At 37.5% G+C, this 12,167-nt stretch overlaps 1 pseudogene across 1 annotated transcript in view; it reads left to right on the forward strand.

Moving 5' to 3' along the window:
* The window catches only part of LOC309826126 (hypoxia-inducible factor 1-alpha inhibitor-like), a 126,640-nt pseudogene that overhangs the window by 60,482 nt on the left and 53,991 nt on the right, over positions 1–12,167 (forward strand). Inside the window, exon 2 of the transcript in view lies at positions 555–1,589. The product of the transcript in view is annotated as a hypoxia-inducible factor 1-alpha inhibitor-like (transcript). The remainder of the gene's footprint in view (positions 1–554; positions 1,590–12,167) is intronic.

The raw sequence follows: 12,167 nt of genomic DNA on the forward strand, positions 1-12,167 counted from the left end.
CAGCAGTTGGGAAAGGGGGATTTGAATGTAGATTTTTGGGTTTCTTCTTTGAACTTCCTCACTCTCCAGGCTTTTCCTCTTCAAATGCTAATTCTTTGGGCAGCACTGAACTCCATCTTCTATTTTTCAGTTATCTTCTGTTCTTTTACTTTGTTTCCGGTCTTTGCTTATGCTAATGAAATACTGTTTTCATTTCAATAACCAGCATAGTAAATTTTATAAGTGGGAGGGTATTTACTCTCATCTCTTTTTCAAAAAGTTTCTTAGAAATTACTACATATTTATTTTTTCCATATGTATTTAAAAATAATCTCTCCAGTTTCTTTTTAAATTTTTGAATTCTTCATGCAGTCACAGTAAATTAAGCTTACCAATTACTGTTTTATTTTGGGTTACTTGGACCCTCACCCTAAATATAATATATAACATAACATAACATAACATAACATAAATGTAGTTTAAGAGTCTGTCAGCTGTTGGGAAGGGGGGATTTGAATATCAACTTTTGGGTTTTGCAAGCCAAAATTTAATGTTAATGTGCATTATGTATTAAGAATGGCTACTGAGGGCGGCGACTGCGGTGGAGGCTGCAGCCTCAGGCTCTGGAGAACCCCAGGAAGAGGCCAAAGCCCCTGGCCCCGCCTGGGATGAGTCCCAACTACTCAGTTATACCTTCCTGACCTGGCCCATCCCGCATCTCAGTCAGAGCAACCCCGGGGCAGAGGAGCTTATTGAGAATGAGGAGCCTGTGGTGCTGACAGACACAAATCTTGTGTATCCTGCCCTAAAATGGGGCCTTGAATAACTGCAAGAAAATATTGACAACAGAGACTTCTCTGTGTACAGTGCCAGCACCCACAAGTTCTTGCACTATGATGAAAAGAAGATGGCTAATTTCCAGAACTTTAAGCTGAGGTCCAATAGGGAAGAAAAGAAATTTCATGAGTTTGTTGAGCAACGGCAGAATATACAGCAGTGAGGAGGTGAAGAGAGGTCGTATCTGCAGCAAACACTCAATGACACTGTGAGCAGGAAGATTGTCATGGACTTCTTGGGTTTCAACTGGAACTGGATTAATAAGCAACAGGGAAAGCGTGGCTGGGGGCAGCTGACCTGTAACCTGCTGCTTATTGGCATGGAAGGAAATGTGACACCTGCTCACTATGATGAGCAACAGAACTTCTTTGCTCAGATAAAAGGCTACAAGTGATGCATTTTGTTCCCTCCAGGTCAGTTTGAGTGCCTCTACCCATATCCTGTTCATCATCCATGTGACAGACAGAGCCAGGTGGACTTTGACAATCCTGACTACAAGAGGTTCCCCAATTTCCAGAATGTGGCTGGTTATGAAAGAGTGGTTGGCCCTGGTGATGTTCTTTACATCTCAATGTACTGGTGGCATCACAGAGTCATTACTAAATGGGGGCATTACCATCACTGTGTACTTCTGGTATTAGGGGGCCCCCATCCCTAAGAGAACTGAATATCCTCTCAAAGCCCATCAGAAAGTGGCCATAATGAGAAACATTGAGAAGATGCTTGGAGAGGCCTTGGGGAACCCACAAGAGACTGTTCCTGGGACTCCCCTGGTGGCGCAGTGGTTGAGAGTCCGCCTGCCAATGCACAGGGGACACGGGTTCGAGCCCTGGTCTGGGAGGATCCCACATGCCACGGAGCAGCTGGGCCTGTGCGCCACAGCTGTTGAGCCTGAGCTCTGGAGCCCGCAAGCCACAGTTGCTGGGCCCACGTGCCACAACTACTGAAGCCCATGTGCCCTAGAGCCTGCATGCTTCAACTACTGAGCCCACGTGCCACAACTACTGAGCATGCATGCTGCAATTACTGAAGCCTGGGCACATGGAGCCCGTGGTCTGCAGCAGGGAAGGCCACCGCAATGAGAGGCCCGCACACCGTGGTGAGGAGTGGCCCCCAGTTGCTGCAACTAGAGGGGGCCTGCGCACAGCAATGAAGACCCAATGCAGCCTAGATAAATAAATAAATACACATGTTAATTTTCTCCTTTAATATGTAAATTCAAGAGATTTTGACTTAACTATCAAAACAATTCATATATCCAAAATTTATAAAATTATGTTACCTTAATGAAAAAAATGTGTTTTTTAATATGCTTTTTCAAATGGGCTCATACTGTGTTTAATATTTTTATAACCTATAATACTTTTCCACTTAACAGTTTAATGTAGGTATATTTCTTGTTTATAAATACAGTCCTACATTACAGGTGACTACATAGTATAGTATTACATGTATAGATACCATAATGTGTCATGTTGGAAATTTAAGTTATGTGAGTTTCTAACTATTAAACACTTTTTTAAAGACATTATTCAAGGATGTTTTGAATAATTTTGCAAACTGAAATTTACAAAGTATTTTACTGATTTAGAGAGAAAAGATTATTCACAGTCACACAAATATTTAATTTCTTCCTTTTCTTTCTCAATCATAGCATATGCAATTTTATTGTCAATATTTCAAAACGTTGCAAATTTCCTACACATCCCTAATTCATGATAGTCCATTTAAGAATTAGTAGGCACGCATGGCTACTTTTTTCCTGAGAAAATTTTATAATTATACATGTTGGTTCAGCTTGAAATGATAGAATTTCCATGTATTCTTGTTCTTAACAGAAGAAGAGAATTGAGGGGCAGTCAGAGAGGAAGAATAAGAGGGGCTGTGGAAAACACCCTTTGTGTAAAGTAAAGTAAAATGGGGTGAGGTCACCATCAAAGAATCTTTCCTCCTTAAGAGAGTTCATCCTCTTAGAAGCTGTTTGTACCTCAGGTTATCATCTCTATCTTTCACTTGTCCAAATCTTTTTATGGAAGGTCATTTCTAGAATACCTTAAGTTAGGTAGTTAAATAGTATGGAACTTTCTGGAAGAAATATGTATAACTTCTGAGATAAACTGAAGATAACAATTGGTCAGTGAGCACCAGGATTGTAAAAACAGACTATGTCACTAAAATCATATGCTTTTGAAAAATATTTCAGTCTTTCTCTATACTGTGGAAAGTGTATAGCCTTTGAAATCAGAGAGACCTAGATTCATTGTCACAGATCTGCAGTTACAACACTTAAACTCCTTGAGGTTCAGTTGCTGGAATTTTAAGATGAAGGTAATAATACTTACCTTGCAAAAGGAACGTGGAAACTAGAAAAAAAACATATGAAAAGTTCTTTGTATAGTATGGGGCACTCTGTAGGTACTCTGTAAATGGTAATCAATTACTGTGATAGCATTTTTGCTGGTAATAATAAGATATTTTTAATATGTATAGTTTACAGACTAGAAAATGTTCAGACTTTTAACTTTTTAAGTATTTATATTACTCATCTAGCTACTATTTGCTTATACTCATTAGTATTCGTCCTGGAGACTGTCCTGGCATAGTAGATTATTGATGACAATGCTTCCTGTTCTACTTTTTGTCTGGGAGCAAGATTAATTTATATGCTGATTAATTTGGGGGGCTGCTTACCTTACTCCTCTGCCTTTGTCATAGATCTCATTTGTTTGTAATCAATTTTTCTTAACCTTTATATACCCAAGGAGATGGCACATGAATACATTACCTACTTGCTTCATACTTTCATTCATAAGACAAACAGCTAATGGATAGAATGTTAAAAAAAAAAAAGATAAATTATGACTTCTTTTGGTATCAAAACAGTTTCTTTCAAATTTGGAAAGATTAGTTTTGTGAAAATTCTTACCACTGATATCATGTATATATAAATGAAAATATGGATGCAATGTATATTCATGGGTCATTAAATAAGTATGTATGAAACTAGGAGGAAGCATAGCATAAAAAGTATTTTTCCCTGAATAAATTGTATATATAAATTTAAGGTAAAGAGAGGTCCTCTCAGAATGAATGTATATTTTTTTCTAGCTCAGACCTACTACTTAGCTTGTCTAAGTTCTGGGATGCATTCCTATCATGATACCTTTCAACCCTGAAATCTATGATTGTAACACTGTTGAAATTATTTTTTAAAGAGTAATCTTATTATATGAGTTAACAAAAAGTTGCCCTTGAGTGGTAGGGCAAGGGTGTGGTATTACAATAACTGATATCTTGAGAGGCTAACATATTTCATAGTGGGAATGTCTGTAGCTCAATACTGACCATAATTCTGAGCTTTTAAAATGACATTAGAACATCACAATTTTTTCTAAGTCATCCAGTTGTCCAGTGAATAATTATCAACCATTCTCAGAATTAGTGTATTTCTCCCTATTTTTGTCACTAAAGTTTTATTACTAGATGCAATGACAAAAGACCATTCAGGGAAGCGGAAGAGTTACCTGATGGTAATTAAGAAGAAAGAATAAGAGTAAGGAAAGTAAGAAGGAAGAGAGGGAGGGAGAAAGACAAAGATGAAGGAAGGAAGGGAGGGAGGGAGGGAGGGAGGAAGGAAGGAAAAAAGTAAAAAATGGAAAGAGGTAAAAAAAAAAGAATAAAGGAAGGAAAAATATTAACAACCATTCTTTACTATGTCTCAGTCTAAGGGTTAACACCTGACATTGGATCCTCACAGCATTCTGAGTTAGGAATTTCCACCATTTTATAGATGCATACCTGTGTGGTACCCATAGAAGGAATGTTTGATTCCAAGGGGTCACAGATACACTGAGCATGAAGTTATGCCATAGCCTTCACACCTTGTTTCTTCACTGGTTTGTGTTTTGGGCTTTATTTCCTGTCTTTGCTGGTTAACCATCATGAGCACACTCTGTGGTCTAATTTTAGCCACAAGGGTTTAATGTTACTGTTAACTACAGACAGCTAGGCAATTAGGTAATTTTGTTTCTCTTGTGGCAGCCTGTCAGGGTAGTGCTGATAAACCCACTCTAGCTGGAGGTCACTCACTCACCAAGGGCTCCAATCATTTTTCTTGTTGTGTACAAGCTACTTTAACTGAAAACACAAAAACAAAGAACCAGAGTACCATTGTGTGTGAGACTCTGGCTCAGGACCTAGACTGACTGGGTTGGAATCTCAATTCTGCTACTTTTACTAGATGGGATATCCTTTCGGAAATAGCTTAACCTTTCTATACCTCAGGTTTTCTCTTCTCTAAAATGAGGATCATAATAATATTTATATCACAGAGTGCTTCTAAGTATTCAAGGAGTTAATATGTAAAAATGTCCAGGCACATAACAAATGGTTTATAATTATTGCTGTTATTATTGCTTTTATTATTATCCATGAAGTTAATTCTAGCTTTGAATTCAGTAATTCTAGATGATGTCCCATCCATACACTTGCTACTGCCTTCCTGAACCTTCCCTGAATTCTAAGCACATCCACCCCCTTGTTCTTGCAGGAGGTCACTGTCTTTGTGTGTTGCTGCTCCTTATGCTGGGAATTAATTCCTAAATCATATTCGGCTCAGTGGAAGTCTTCTCCATATAGTTAGCTATGTCCTCCACCCCACCCCAAAGAAGGCAGATTAGTCACTCCTATACATCCCTATCATGACTCATCGTTGTATACATTGTAAATACTGTCAACATCCCTCTGCCACTGGCCCCTTCTCATATATGCATCTGAAAGCTCTTTGAGGACAGGAACTACATCTGGCTCTTTCTGCCTTCTGGGCACATATCACAGTGCTTGGTACACAGAGGGCTGGCAGTAAATGTCAAAAGAGTAAATGAGCTTACCACTTGGAGGGCAGCAATCCAGGAGAGATAAAGTGAATAAAGCCTAGGTACCCAGGGAAAGTAGGTATGCAGCCATGGCAAAGGTTCATGAGAACAGTTATTGGCCTATTCAGCTATCTGTCATCTAGCTATCTGATAAAACTAAAACTTTTTGAGTGCCTTATCCAAAATAAACTAGTAGGCACTTTACATTTGACATCTTATTTAATATTCACAACAAGTTCATGCAATATGTACTATTATTAGTCCCATTTTATTGATGAAGAAAGAGGCTCAGAGAATTAAGTAACACAGCTATGACTTGCTAAAGCTAGGATTAGAGCCCCAGTCTCTGTAACTTCAAACTCTATGCTCCATGTTCTAAATTGATCCTATATACATACTGCCTTTCAAATTGATAGATAGAGATTTTTTTATAAAAATATTTTATCTTGTTCAAACAAAGAGTTGAAATGTCTCCCAATAGTCGACTCTCTTTTATAGCCCAGAATAGTCCATCCATCTTATTATTTCTGGGGCAGAATGCAGGAGTTTAGGTGGGAAAAGTTCAGAGAAATATGATTCTCTCTTTCCTCTCAGTTTTTAAAAAATCTTGACCACAGTTCAATATTTGCATATTGCTTTTTAATATCCTCTTTTATTAAAAAAATTTAACAGATATTTCTAAACTCAGGAAGAAAAGCACATTTAAACTTTTAAAAATTGGGACAACTCCATTTGGTTTAAAAATGCCTTGAAAAACAAATTAAATTGAAGACACAAATTGACAACTGCCATCAACTCCTTTGAGAGTCATGTTGGAATGGGCAGATTGTCATCCTCTAAATCCTTAGCAGTTGAGTTAAGATGGAAGCCCTGTCTCACTTGACCACCCTTTTTTTTTTCTTTCTTTCTTCTTCTTTTTTTTAATGGCAGAGAATCAATCCAAATGCTGGACAACCAGAACTGTATCTTCTAAGATAATCAGTTTGACATCTTATTCTGTGCAAATGAGTATAAGGTGGTGAACAGTGTGAACGGATATCTTAGTTTGAATATTTTCCAAAAGTAGAATTTATGAGGCTATTGAAATCCTGCTAGACAGGAATTATTGCCTATGTATTTCCAAGCTGAGCAATTTGAGATAGATTAGAATGAAACCTCTGTGATCAGAGCTGCTAACAAGGAGGCTTCTTACCAATAAGCAATATATATATATATATATATATATATATATATTTTTTTTTTTTTTCGGTACGCGGGCCTCTCACTGTTGTGGCCTCTCCCGTTGCGGAGCACAGGCTCCGGACGCGCAGCCTCAGCGGCCATGGCTCACGGGCCCAGCCGCTCCGCGACATGTGGGATCTTCCCGGACCGGGGCACGAACCTGTGTGTCTCCTGCATCAGCAGGCGGACTCTCAACCACTGCCCCACCAGGGAAGCCCGCAATAAGCTATATATTATGGTAGTCTTGGTGGGGAGGCTGTGGCAGCCAGTTCTTTCTGGCATAATAGGAAGTGGATCCAGCATTTTTATTCCAAGTTACCATTCCTCACCAAAGTAGGGTACCATGCAAATGCTATCAACTTTTTACTCATTTCACTTCGGAAATCAATGTTGAGAGAAAGGACTTATCTTCAACTGCCAGGTAAAGAAGAGTGGGAAATGGAGGTGAAATTCAGGTCATCATGGTGAGTTAGGAATCTGGGCTTCTGGATGCCCTGTATTTATCATTTTACACCCTTCAGCATAGTCTCTAATGTGAAATGCTGATGACTTCAGCATTGGAGAATCTCTGAGCCTTCTACATAGCTTGTGAAATTACAGCTTGCTCCTCTGGGAAGTAGACAGGGGTTTCTGAGCTTGGGCATTTACCTTTTGGGATCAATAAATTTCCCCGTTCATTCCTCTCTTTATTGAAGAAAGATCTTGCAAGAGATCATGGCAATATTCTCCAGTTATATTTCTCTCACAATTCATGAAGAACAAAAAAACAAAAAAACAATAAAAAAACCCCTACATTTAGCCTATAGAAAAATCATTTCATTAAAACCCTCTTTTGAGATACCCTATTTCTCATCTTCAAATGTAAGATATTTCTTAATATATGAGCACTCACCGTTTTCTCAGTTTTCTGTGAAATTATTCATCTATATATTACTAAACTCTCATGCAATCTTATGTTTGTTTTTGGTAGTGATGGTTTATTGCTTTTGCTTTTTTTTTTCATTTCTTCTTTTGTTTTAATTTCAATGTTTAGCTTTGCTTTACTTGCTGATGTTAGTGACATATTCTATGATTTCAGGTATAGTACACTGAGCTTTACTGAAAACAACTCCATATCAAACTGACCCTCTTAGAGAAGGTAAGCACAACTCATGGGTTTAATCATTGCATTCCATAAAACGAGATGTCACTTAACCAGCTTTCCTCTCAGTGCCAAGAAATCAGCTCGAAGTATTTCTATTCAGATAAGTGAACGTGCTTGTCATAGCTTACTTATGCCTGTTAAATCTTTCTATGAAATATTTTACAGGAAAATATGTAAATATTTTGACTGCTTATGCCATTCTTTTCAGGCTGCTTTGCAGATTACACATGAATCTCTATATGAAACAGGAAGGAAAACCAAGCAGAAATTTCTTAATGTAGCATTTTTCATTAATGAAGACAGAAAGGCTAAAGGAAAAAATTTTTTTAAATGGAATCTTAATGTAAATAGCCAAGAAGAGTAATATATACTCTATGAATTGGCCCCAAAGTGATACCAGCGTGATGGAAATACATTATGAGTTTCCAGGACAGCATGTCCTCTTACCTTTTCTTACTGACAGCAGATAAGTAAACCAGGGCTTAGGAGTATAGTATTTGCCAAAAATACATTAGCGCAGACTTTGTATGTAGCAAGAGTTTTATGAGTTTGCTACATCTTACATGAACAAAGGTCTATAAACCAGCCTTTAATCTTAGAAACACATGTTCTTTACAGCCTATAGTTAACAAATGTGATATATTATGAACATAGATAGGGTAGAGAAAAGTAAGGGAATTTTTCCCAGGCAGTTCTCTTTAAATGTAGCAAGTCTTTGTTTCATTTCAGTTATTTAATTTTTGCTTTTTTTCATGATTATTTTTGAAAGAATAAGATGATGTTGATGAAACTTGAAGATCAACACCATGGAATAATTGTGCTGTTTCCACCATCTGAGATGACATGGTTGTAGATGTTTTTAATTGTCAAATGACCATATTTTCCATTTTTTTCAATGGAACACATTTTATTTAATTTTGGAGGTCATATGTGTAAATGTATGACTTGACTGAGGAAAGTATTAGGAAACCTAATACTTCCTCATGACTGTGGAGCTGAGTAAAACATCATTCAGAGTCCCTGGTTTGAAGCAACAAAAACCATCTCTGGCCTTAGCCAAAATGAGATGCATTGGACAAATAGCAGGGATGCCCATAATTGACAATTGGCTGGTAGCCTTAGGCTTAGAAAATGGAGCTTTGCAGGCCAGGCTGCAGGAAGCATAGTCAAAGTCATACCACAGCAACTGTATGATTCATGGGTTCTTGTGGTGGTTGGAATCATCTGTTTTCTCCTACATTTCCTCATTTTTTGCACTATCCATCCAAGATTTAGAGTTCAAGAACAAAGGCCAGATCAACAAAGCCTAACTCACTGGCTTCTTCTGTGGTACAGCCAGGAGTGGTAGAGGAAGGTCCCAGCTACTGTGGTTTGAGAGAGGAACAGCCATAGGAAGCAAGCACTGGGAATTGTCTTCCAACTATGTTGGCACACAGTGAGGAACTGATAAAAATAGTGGGAAGTGGATTATGGTCAGCTGAAGAATGACAAATGTCCAAATAAATATTGGCTTTGAAGTCATGATGGGTTCTTAGATTGGACTTTTTTATCATTGAATACTGTGAGACCTTGGATAAGTACCTTTTGCTGCCTGTTCCTCAGTCTTTAAAATGGCAAGTTTGATTTAGAGCAAGATAAGTTCCATTGTCTTTATGCTAGTTTCCATAGCAGACATCATTAATCAATCACTGTATTCTTTTCTCCTGAGACCAGACATGACCTCAGAATCCTTCTCAATACAGTGTTTTGGCAGCAACTACTAAATTGAGTCAACAAATGTGATAAACCTTTCAAATATCTCTGAACTAGAGGTTAATTACATTTTCTTAAAGTGTTAATGTTCTTTGAAGTTCCGGGACTGAAAAGTATTGTTAGTGGAATTATTTTAGAAAATTAGAAAGAACCTAGACCAGATGGGAATAGACTCATAAAGCAGCAAATCCAGTAAAATCTGATTGAAGTGAAAGAAAATATTTTCAAATTTGACTGGCTTTCATTATGAATGTTGAGATGTAGAAGGATCTCTTTGTTTCATTGTAGAATGTGCTGATCACCCTCTGTCATCAATCCAAGAAAGTCCTGAGCTCATAAAGACTATTCTTTGAACAACAGAAAAACATGATATCAGTCTGAGGTTTAAAACTGTGAATTATATTATAGAGGGTAAATGAATATAACATTATATTATTAATGGTAAAGAAATTACCATTAACCATGAATTATTTTGTTAACGGTAAAGGAACTACTATTTAAGTAGTCTTTTAAAATTTATAGAATACAGGATCCTAAATGGGTCAAAAATCTAAATTCATTAGGGTATGTTACTAAACCTAATAGCAGTTTCAGCTGTTGTGACCAAATAAACATATTTCTTTAGTACTGTTTTTTCTATTTTATTAGTGAGACTTTGTATTTAGATCTTTCTTTAACATCTCAAGCCTAAACTAGATGGATTCACAATGTAGGGCAAGTGACACCAGATGGAAAGACTACAGTCCAGGAGTTGCTAGGCTCCAACTAGCTAACAGCATCTTTTCTCTACCCAGGAGATTTCCATTGTCTTCCATTGGGCTATGTTTGTACTCAACACATCGAAGTTTGTTTTTGGAACGATAATGACTTGTTAAACGTCCTTGAATCACGGCAGGAAAATATCTTTCTAATTCTAGAGTAATTTCCGGTACCAAGAAACCATAAAAAGTCTTCTAAAACAACTTTTGGGCACTGGCTTTCTGTAGGGTACCTAGAACGAGGTCAGTTTCAGAAGCCATCCTTCCTCTGTTGTTCCTATGGTAGATTGCCAAAGGACCCCAAATTTTTCTCCTTCCTGTATGCATGCCTTTAACAATTCAATTGTTATCAAGAGAGGTGGAGTCTGTTTCTCTACCCCTTGCTTCTGGGTTGGCCACATGTCTTGCTTTGGCCAAAGGGTTCTTAGCAAATGTGATGCAAGCAGAGTCTTGAAAAGTGCTTTCACTTTGGAGTTTATCTTCTTGCTATTTTGGGGAGCACTGAGCCCACCACCACATGAATTAGCTTGTGTTAGCCTTTTGGATGATGAAAGATACATGACCAAGTTATCTCCATCACTGTAGTTAACATGGATTCAATCATCAGTCATGTCAGTGAGGTCATCCAACACCATTCAGCCCCATCTGAACTGGCCCACTATGAATTGCCCAATTAACTCTCAGAATCATGACAGATAACAAATCTTTGTTGTTTTAAGACATTAAGTCTTGGGCTGGATTTTTAAAGGCAAATTTTGTCCCAGTAGGTGCATCATCGTTCAGCTGGTATTGGTTTGCTTACCCTCAGAGGGTAATCTATAGAAACTCCTCAGATTTACCCCACTCATTGTCAATGAATTGAATGAACCTTTAGATTCAATGGGAAAGACTACTAACACCCTTTCCATGGTTGTTAAAATAAAACTGACTTTGGACTTTTTGGTTTTCATTATTTTAGATTCAGGAATTATTTTTTTTTAATGAAAACATCAGATGTTGACATTCTTTTTTTAGATCTAGCAATGATGCAGGTGTTAAACACTTAACATATATAGTGAAAACGTCATAACATCAGTGAATTTCAAACTTGCAAAAGAAATAATTTCTCAACTGTTCAGGGTTAATCTGCCACATGGATTTGATATGACATTGAAGAGTAAAAAAATGCAAAAGAGACCAAAATTGTCTAAGAGAGGGAAGGAACCTCATAACATTTAAGCTACACAATATCTTCCTGATGGGAGCTAAAGGTCAATTTACTTTTAGAATTTATAAAGTTCTTTGTTTGAGACATTTTGCTCTAAATCCTACCATTCTCAGCTGTATCTTATACTACATCCCAGGGCCAATAGATTCATGTCTTCTCTCCTCCACCTTCAGGCTATTTCTAACAACTCATCATCTGTTTTCCCTGGGAATTGTCCTCACATACAGAGTTCTCTCCAGAATTTTCATCTGTTTGAGTGTTACCTGGTCCCCTTTCAAAGTTAGTTAGTTTATATATGTACATACACATGCATGTATTTATGTCATACTTCTCTGCTGTTTCTCCTTTGTGCCTTCGAAAGGGTTTTCTGGTGGAAAATTGGCCAGAGACATGTT

This window comes from Grampus griseus, assembly GCF_964374135.1.
Source record: "Grampus griseus genome assembly, chromosome: 8".
NCBI lineage: Eukaryota > Metazoa > Chordata > Mammalia > Artiodactyla > Delphinidae > Grampus > Grampus griseus.